This window comes from Coenobita brevimanus, chromosome 1 (assembly GCF_032717465.1).
Source record: "Coenobita brevimanus isolate Jiangsu-jjx chromosome 1, ASM3271746v2, whole genome shotgun sequence".
In the NCBI taxonomy this organism is placed as follows: domain Eukaryota; kingdom Metazoa; phylum Arthropoda; class Malacostraca; order Decapoda; family Coenobitidae; genus Coenobita; species Coenobita brevimanus.
Window position 1 is genome coordinate 44,028,315 of NC_136954.1, and position 7,159 is coordinate 44,035,473.

Sequence of the window (7,159 nt, forward strand, 5' to 3'; positions counted from 1 at the left end):
CTATACCGTGCCATATATTACACTTTTGCACGCGGCCTATTTCACAGTTAAGCTTAAACGTTGAAATTCACAAAGTGCCGGATTGCTAAGTGAAGCAGCTGCCAGCCTTTTCGAGAAAGTCATCTTGTATTTTTAAAAAATTATATCCGTGGACACTTTTCAAACGCCTGCCATGTCATCAGCATCAGGTAGTATATTTTGTGGCAGTTTTATATACAGGTTATCCCTTATAAATAGCACTACAATAGAAACTCACCTGACAGTATCTTGTGTGTTGTAGGGACGGCTCAGTCTGCTGATGTGGGCGTAGGTGTGGCAGTGAGAGTAGGGAATGAATAAATGGTGTAGAGTAGACATTGATAACGCTGACAGCCGTCCCCACAGCACACGAGAACGGTAACTAAAAGGCGCGTTTTTGTGAGGCCTAAGGCTCAAGCCTGGCTTCGCTCTTTTGCTTAAGCCAAAGTGGCCCCGCAAAAACAGTACTCTAGCCGTACTGACGAATGTAAACAAACACCCCGGTCAGCTGACGACGCAAAGCAGCATGGCAGATATTGGAGAATCAGATATTTTCGATCTAAGCAGTAGTTTTTCCCTCCAGATGGGAACTTCCGTTGTTTGCAGACACACAAGAGTCTGCGACTGTTGTGTCCACTCTTGTAGAGGAATACATGAGCCAGGTCACTGCGTTGTCGTCTTTAATGGCAACAGGCACTAGGTACAGTAGCTCCCAAAAGTATCTTTAAAAAAAAATACTATACATTCTGACACAATGGACGATGTATCTGACACGTGTTGCGTGAAGCGGCAACAAAATTGGTAGACCTGCATGGTGGGGAGTGGTTGCCATACACCTGCATATGTCCTGGGATTGTATATACCGTTTTCTAAACGTCATACTAATCACTTTGTCATATGTAGATATATTTGATGTTATTATGGTGACAACTAGTTCGTTTTAACATAGGCACGGTTACGCTTTCTGTGGTTCATCTGTAATGCTTTCACGAGTGCCAGCACAAGGTTATCAGCACTCTAGATAAATAGTATACAAGCTTTCCCAGAACTGATATATTTTGAGAAAGTGTTTATATAATATCAGTGATTATGACTGGGAGACATATACACCCAGTGTAATGTGAACGGCACAAAAATATTAGAGAGACAAGTATAGGTAAACGAAATGTAAAGACAGTAAATTAACTTATCTGAAACTAATCCCCAGAGCAGCGTATAAACCTAGTTGTCACTGATACACCAGCCGTATTGTGGAGGTGACATGCGAGATTCATTCTTATATTGGACATTATATGTAAAATAAATACAAGGTAAGGTTAAACACACTTTGGGGGGCTCCTTTTATTCATTTAATAACCACTGTATCCACCGCCTGCATCCAGACCTCTGTTCAATCGACGCGACACCTACTATGAAGCTGTGCCATTCACGTAACGAAACACCACACCTCAATACCTTCCGACACCGAGATATTGCCACATTCGGGTAGTATGCAAACATAATGATGTGTGGTTAAAATTGTCCGACATGCAGACCCTATAGGCTATTATTAACCTCTGTATTGTTAATCTATTTGTAGTTGTGAAAACGAAAGAATTGTGATGGGTATTTTTCGCATGCTGTTTAATAATCTGAGTTTCACTTATAGTCAAGGGGGGCTGGGTGACTCAATGGTGGCGTGCGTAGCTCAAGACCGTGAGGTAGTGAGTTCGTGCCCCACCCGAGTAGCTACTCAGCTGAGAGTTAGCGCTCTCATCACCCTATCAGGGCTATATGGTCTGATATAGGCCTAGCTCCGAGAATTCATTCTTTCACTTATATTCGAACATGACAACTCAGCCCATCGCAGTCAGTTTTCGAACATGGCAACTCTGCCCGTCGCAGTTACTATGTTTCCCAAGATTCATTTATCACAGTATAATGTGTGTAATGGGTTATATTCTTCAACACAGAGGTATAAATATCGCTGAACTGTTACCATTTACAAGTCGATGGATGTTTGCAGTCACATAGTGGCATTGATGTGTTTATTAGCAGTATCACCCACGATACCTAACCATGCGTACCAACCGCACCGAGACGACAAGTGGCCGGGAATATTTCATTCTGTTCATTCTGCCATTCTTCGCACCACACTTTAAAGATACTTTTGGGAGCTACTGTACATAAAGCAGCTGTGTTATCCACTGGAAAGATGAAAGGCATTATATAAGGAAAGCTTTAAATTTACAAGCCTGGGGTGCTTGTTGAGAACCCTAGGAACAAGGTACTCTCAGTGACAGTGTATGGGAAAGTAGACAGAACTCTTATTGATATTATGGTGCAGTGGTAGCAAGCTTAATAATAATGCTGGAGACAACACATTTGTGACCATCATGTTTGTAATGTGGTCAAAAAGTTATGTTGTTGATGGTAGGAAACAACTGGAATCATGGACTGGTTAGGTTTTGATATTCGTAAGATCTAACACATATCAAAAGTTTGGTGAGTAAAAGTCTGATAATAGGTTATTGCTTCATTTTACGTACTTATTAGGCTTGGCAGCGCCAGTAAATTTACAGCCATTGTTTTACTATTAAGGAACATCAAACTTCCATAATTGTCTGAAGCAGATTGTATAAGGTGAACATACCCCAACACAAGTATCTCCACATTTTTACCTCCCACTTCCCATCTACACATTGATAAAAAAAAAAAAAAAAAAAAATTATGGTAGTGTTACTGGTTAGATCAAGTCAGGAGTATGAGGTTAAGGCGGTTTTTGATAAGTGTCTGTTTGTGACTAGGTAGCTAAGAAGAGGCTTCGTAGGCCAATAGTTTTCTTGGCAGCAGGTAATGAGTTTGTCAAATATTTTGGTAAGGACGATGATGAGCCTAGGCAGCTGACTATATGTTGGTTGGATAAAATTTGAATGTAGGATCATCCAGACAAGAGTTTGGCATGCCTTATTCAGTTTGGTAGAAGAGGAGCTAACTTCATCATGCAGATGTTGTGCCTGCCAGATTTATATATTTTTATATCTATTTTTTTCTTTTGGATGCAGATGATTGGCCATTTAAGTATTAAGTTGGCCAACAAGCTGTATGAGTGCATGTCTGGTTCATTCAGGTGTGCATGCAACAGGCAGCACTCCCTGTATTTTGCATAAACTGTACCTGCATTATGAACTCTTTATTAGTGCATACTTTCAGGGGAAAGGAATTATCAAGATGATATTCATTTGTGATAACAACGTATAGAATGTGTGGGGAATTTCTGCCATAGGGTCACATTGCCTTGTGATTATTGGGTATCTGGTAGTGCTCATTTCGGTCAATTTTTAGATTCGCACAACCAGAAATTCTTAGAAACATAAGTTTACCAAATAAGTTCTGGGCCAATATAGACCATTTTCCATTCTATTTACTTTGCTCGCAAATTAATAATACTTGCATTAGGTTGAGTTGGGTTGGGTTAGGTTAGGTTAGGTGGTTAGGTTACATTAGGTTGGGTTGGGTTAGGGTAAGTAGTAGGCCCACAGTACATATTTTTTCATCAAACCTGACTGTTTCCTATGGTTTTGGGTGTGATTCTGTTCATTTTGACCTTTATTTCTAAAAAGAAATAGTGGATTCTAAGGTGATTGCAGAAATATTCATTCCTTTGAAACCATTGATTGGCAATAGATTTGAAGGGCAAAATCAAATGAATCACACCAAAAACCATTGGAAACACAGATTTGATGCAAAGATCAGTGGTTGTGTGAAACTAAAAATTGACCCTCATTTCCATTCAGGTGTTCCCTTCAGTGAGCTACTTTGCTGTTAGGTCAATGTGTCCCCCCACCCCCTCAAAAAAAAAAAAAAAAAATTGATATATAATACTAGCAAAACCATACTTTATAATTACATTATGTTCCTTTGGGTTGGTGCAGAGAATCACATGGAAAGCAGAAAGGCTTCAGTGATCACCTGGATCAGAAAGAAGATCTTGATTTCTTCAGAATTATGTGAGTCACCAAGGAAACCTTTACTCTTCTTCTTGAATTTGTACTGGAGCAGTACAGACCAGTGCTCCGTGGAGGGACTCCACCTGTTCCAGGTAAATTGTGCCTTCAGCTAGGTTTGGGGTATTTAGGTAACAGAGCCACATACAGAGAAATTGCAGAATTGTTTGGCCTATCAGAGAGTCTATCTATCTGTCTATTGCCAGACGCCTCAATCCCGTTTGGGGTGGCCACAAACAAATCGCCTCCAAGTCGCCCTGTCCCCCGCCATTCCACTGCCCTGCTCCAAACTCACACCCCCCTCTCTCATATACCTCTCCACCCCATCCCTCCATCTCATCCTCGGCCTCCCCCTCCCTCTTCCCCCCTCCACCTCACTCACATACACTCTCTTCTTCAGTCTTTCACCCTCCATCCTCTCCACATGGCCAAACCACCTCAGTGTTCAAATTGTCATAAACATTATTTGCAGTCTTGGTCACAGATACATAAAATGGCCAACTGGTGATGACTTAAAGAGAGTTGAGGAAAAATTCAAAGATGTGGCTGGGTTTCCAGGAATTGTTGGAGCATTAGATGGTTGCCATGTGGAGATAAAAGAGCCTGATGATGTCCATACCGATTACCTTGACCGAACAAACAGACACAGTGTAAACCTAATGGCAGTATGTGACAGTGAGAAATTCTTTACCTTCATTGATGTAGGTTTCCCTGGTTCTGCTCATGACAGCCGAGTTTTCAAGAATACAAAACTCAATAATTTAATGACTCATTCTCCAGTAACTGTTTTCCCTACGAATTACTATCACATCATTGGGGATTCTGCATTTCAACGGTCCACCAACCTTCTCGTTCCCTTCAGAGATACAGGAAATTTAAATGATATGCAAAGAATATTTAATAGGAAATTGTCGCAAAGTAGATATGTTTTAGAAAATGCTTTTGCTTTTCTTAAAGGCCGGTTCAGCCGTATGAAGTATATTGATGCAGATGTCAAAAGAATTCCCCAGATAATAAAGGCTTGCTATATACTTCATAACATAACTCTACAGAACCCTGTAGAAGAAACCCTTCTTCTAAATGAAGGCTCTGTTGAGGTCGAACGTGATGATGAACATGATATTCTTGATCAAATTCATCTACCCGATGTTAGTGGCATTGAAAAAAGTCTTTTCATTGCAAGTATTTTGTAGAGTGTACCGTACATCCTTTTTTTTTTAGGAATATCTTGAGTTACATGTTAAGATGGAGAGAAACATTATGGTACTGTCATGGATGTGATTGCATGTCTTGGGAGATGTTGTCGGAGGTTGTATGACTGTGGAAATTGTGGAGAATGAAAGACAGAATAGGATGGTGTGAATGAGGTGGAAGATGATATGTGAGGGAATACCAAGAATGTGATGGGTGGAAGGATTGTGGAGAAACAGTAAATGAGAGCGAGTGCGGTGCGTACTGGAGGAATGGTAGTTATATTGAAGAGGACGATGCAACATGGAAGCATGGGTAAAAAAAAAAATGGTGATATTTTAAGTGAAGTTTAAATGTCAAGTTACATTCAGAGTTATGCCTGTATTCAGATCCAAGTTAAATGTTTGCTTATTGTAATAATTACAGATTTTCATTTTTTTTTTTTTTTTTTAGCATAGGAAGCTTTATTGTATATAGTTATAAATATAAGTAATACCTTTATGCATTACAAGAGGATTCCATAAAGCTCAATGAAACTTTAAAAATAGCTTTTACTGTCCCCAATCACTACACACAATATGGAAAACATATGGTTAGCTTGTTAGATTTAACTATACCTTACCGTAAATTACCACTACAAGAAATACCTCTGTTCCTCATCCACTCATTATATGCTTTCTTCTGCAAGAAAATAATTCATTAGCATTAAAAGTGTTCTTAGAACTGTGTGAAAAAAATAAAGGAGATGCATGGATAAAAAATATTCAGGAATATATGAAGGAAATCAGCATAAGAAATACTAACCAACTGGACAATTTAAAAAAGGATGAAATAAAGAAGAAGGTAAATGAATACGAAAAAAAGAAAATGTTGGAGAGAACTGATAAACAAATCCTCAATTATATTTTATAAAGAGAAAATATTAGACATTAAGGAAGAAAAACTTTATGAAAACACACAGGGTTCTATACTGCTGCACAGATGTTGCTCGAACACTTTAATATTAAACTGGAGAGCAAGGTATATTGGTGGAAATACGTACTGTGAATTATGTAACAAAACAGGAAGAAACTCTTGAACATTTCTTTAAAAATTGTGATGCATTAAAAGATAGAAGAAGTAAATATGAGGTAGAAGAAGGCAATTTAGAGAACATACTGTTATTAACATATGCAAAAGAAGATTCATTCACTGCCAGACGCCATGTATCCCACACGGGGTGGCCAAGGGCTTAGAGTTAATTTTTTTACAGGGAGGGGCACTAATCCTCCACCAACCCCACTTGACACGTAGGGATGCCAACAGCATCTGGTGTTCCCAGGCGGTCACCCATCCAAGTACTAACCAGACCCAACGTTGCTTAACTTCGCTGATCGGACGGGAAGCGTTGTACTCAACGTGGTATGGCTGTTGGCTCAGCCATACTGATCTGTAATTGAAAGCTCTATGTGCCGAAGTTATGAAACTATGACTGCTTGAAATAGTTTCGTTAAGAAGATGCAGATAAAAAATTCTACCACTACAAGAAATACCTCTGTGAAGTATGAAATGCTAGAAAACGTATTTTAAAACATTAAAAAAAAAAAAAGACAACGAACAGCCCAGTGCTGATTCAAAAGCAATACTGAGTGAACACCATCTGATCTGATCTGCACCACAAACGAGCTGTCCAGTTCACTCTAGCTACACATGTTCTTCTCTCACGTGCATCAACTGTAAATTCTAGCATATCTGTATATCAAAATCAATCGGTGCAAGCCACATACTCGTGGCATATTGAAAAGAAAGTGGGAACAGCACTTACAACACAATGGAAGACGCCATCTTTGTTTACATATGGCGTCACACTCCCGGACTCAAGCTACCTCAAGCCAGCTCCAGGGGTGGATCGACTTGGCTTGAGTCTGGCTCAAGAGTGGCTCGAGTCCGGCTTGAGCCTGGGCACCGCAAAAACGGGAATGGAC

General features: G+C 39.7%; 1 non-coding gene across 1 annotated transcript; it reads right to left on the minus strand.

The window, feature by feature from the left end:
• Window positions 1–6,491: 6,491 nt before the first annotated feature.
• LOC145418522 (5S ribosomal RNA) lies at window positions 6,492–6,610 on the minus strand. The gene has a single exon (XR_013900713.1). It is a non-coding gene; the product is annotated as a 5S ribosomal RNA (ribosomal RNA).
• Window positions 6,611–7,159: the final 549 nt, after the last annotated feature.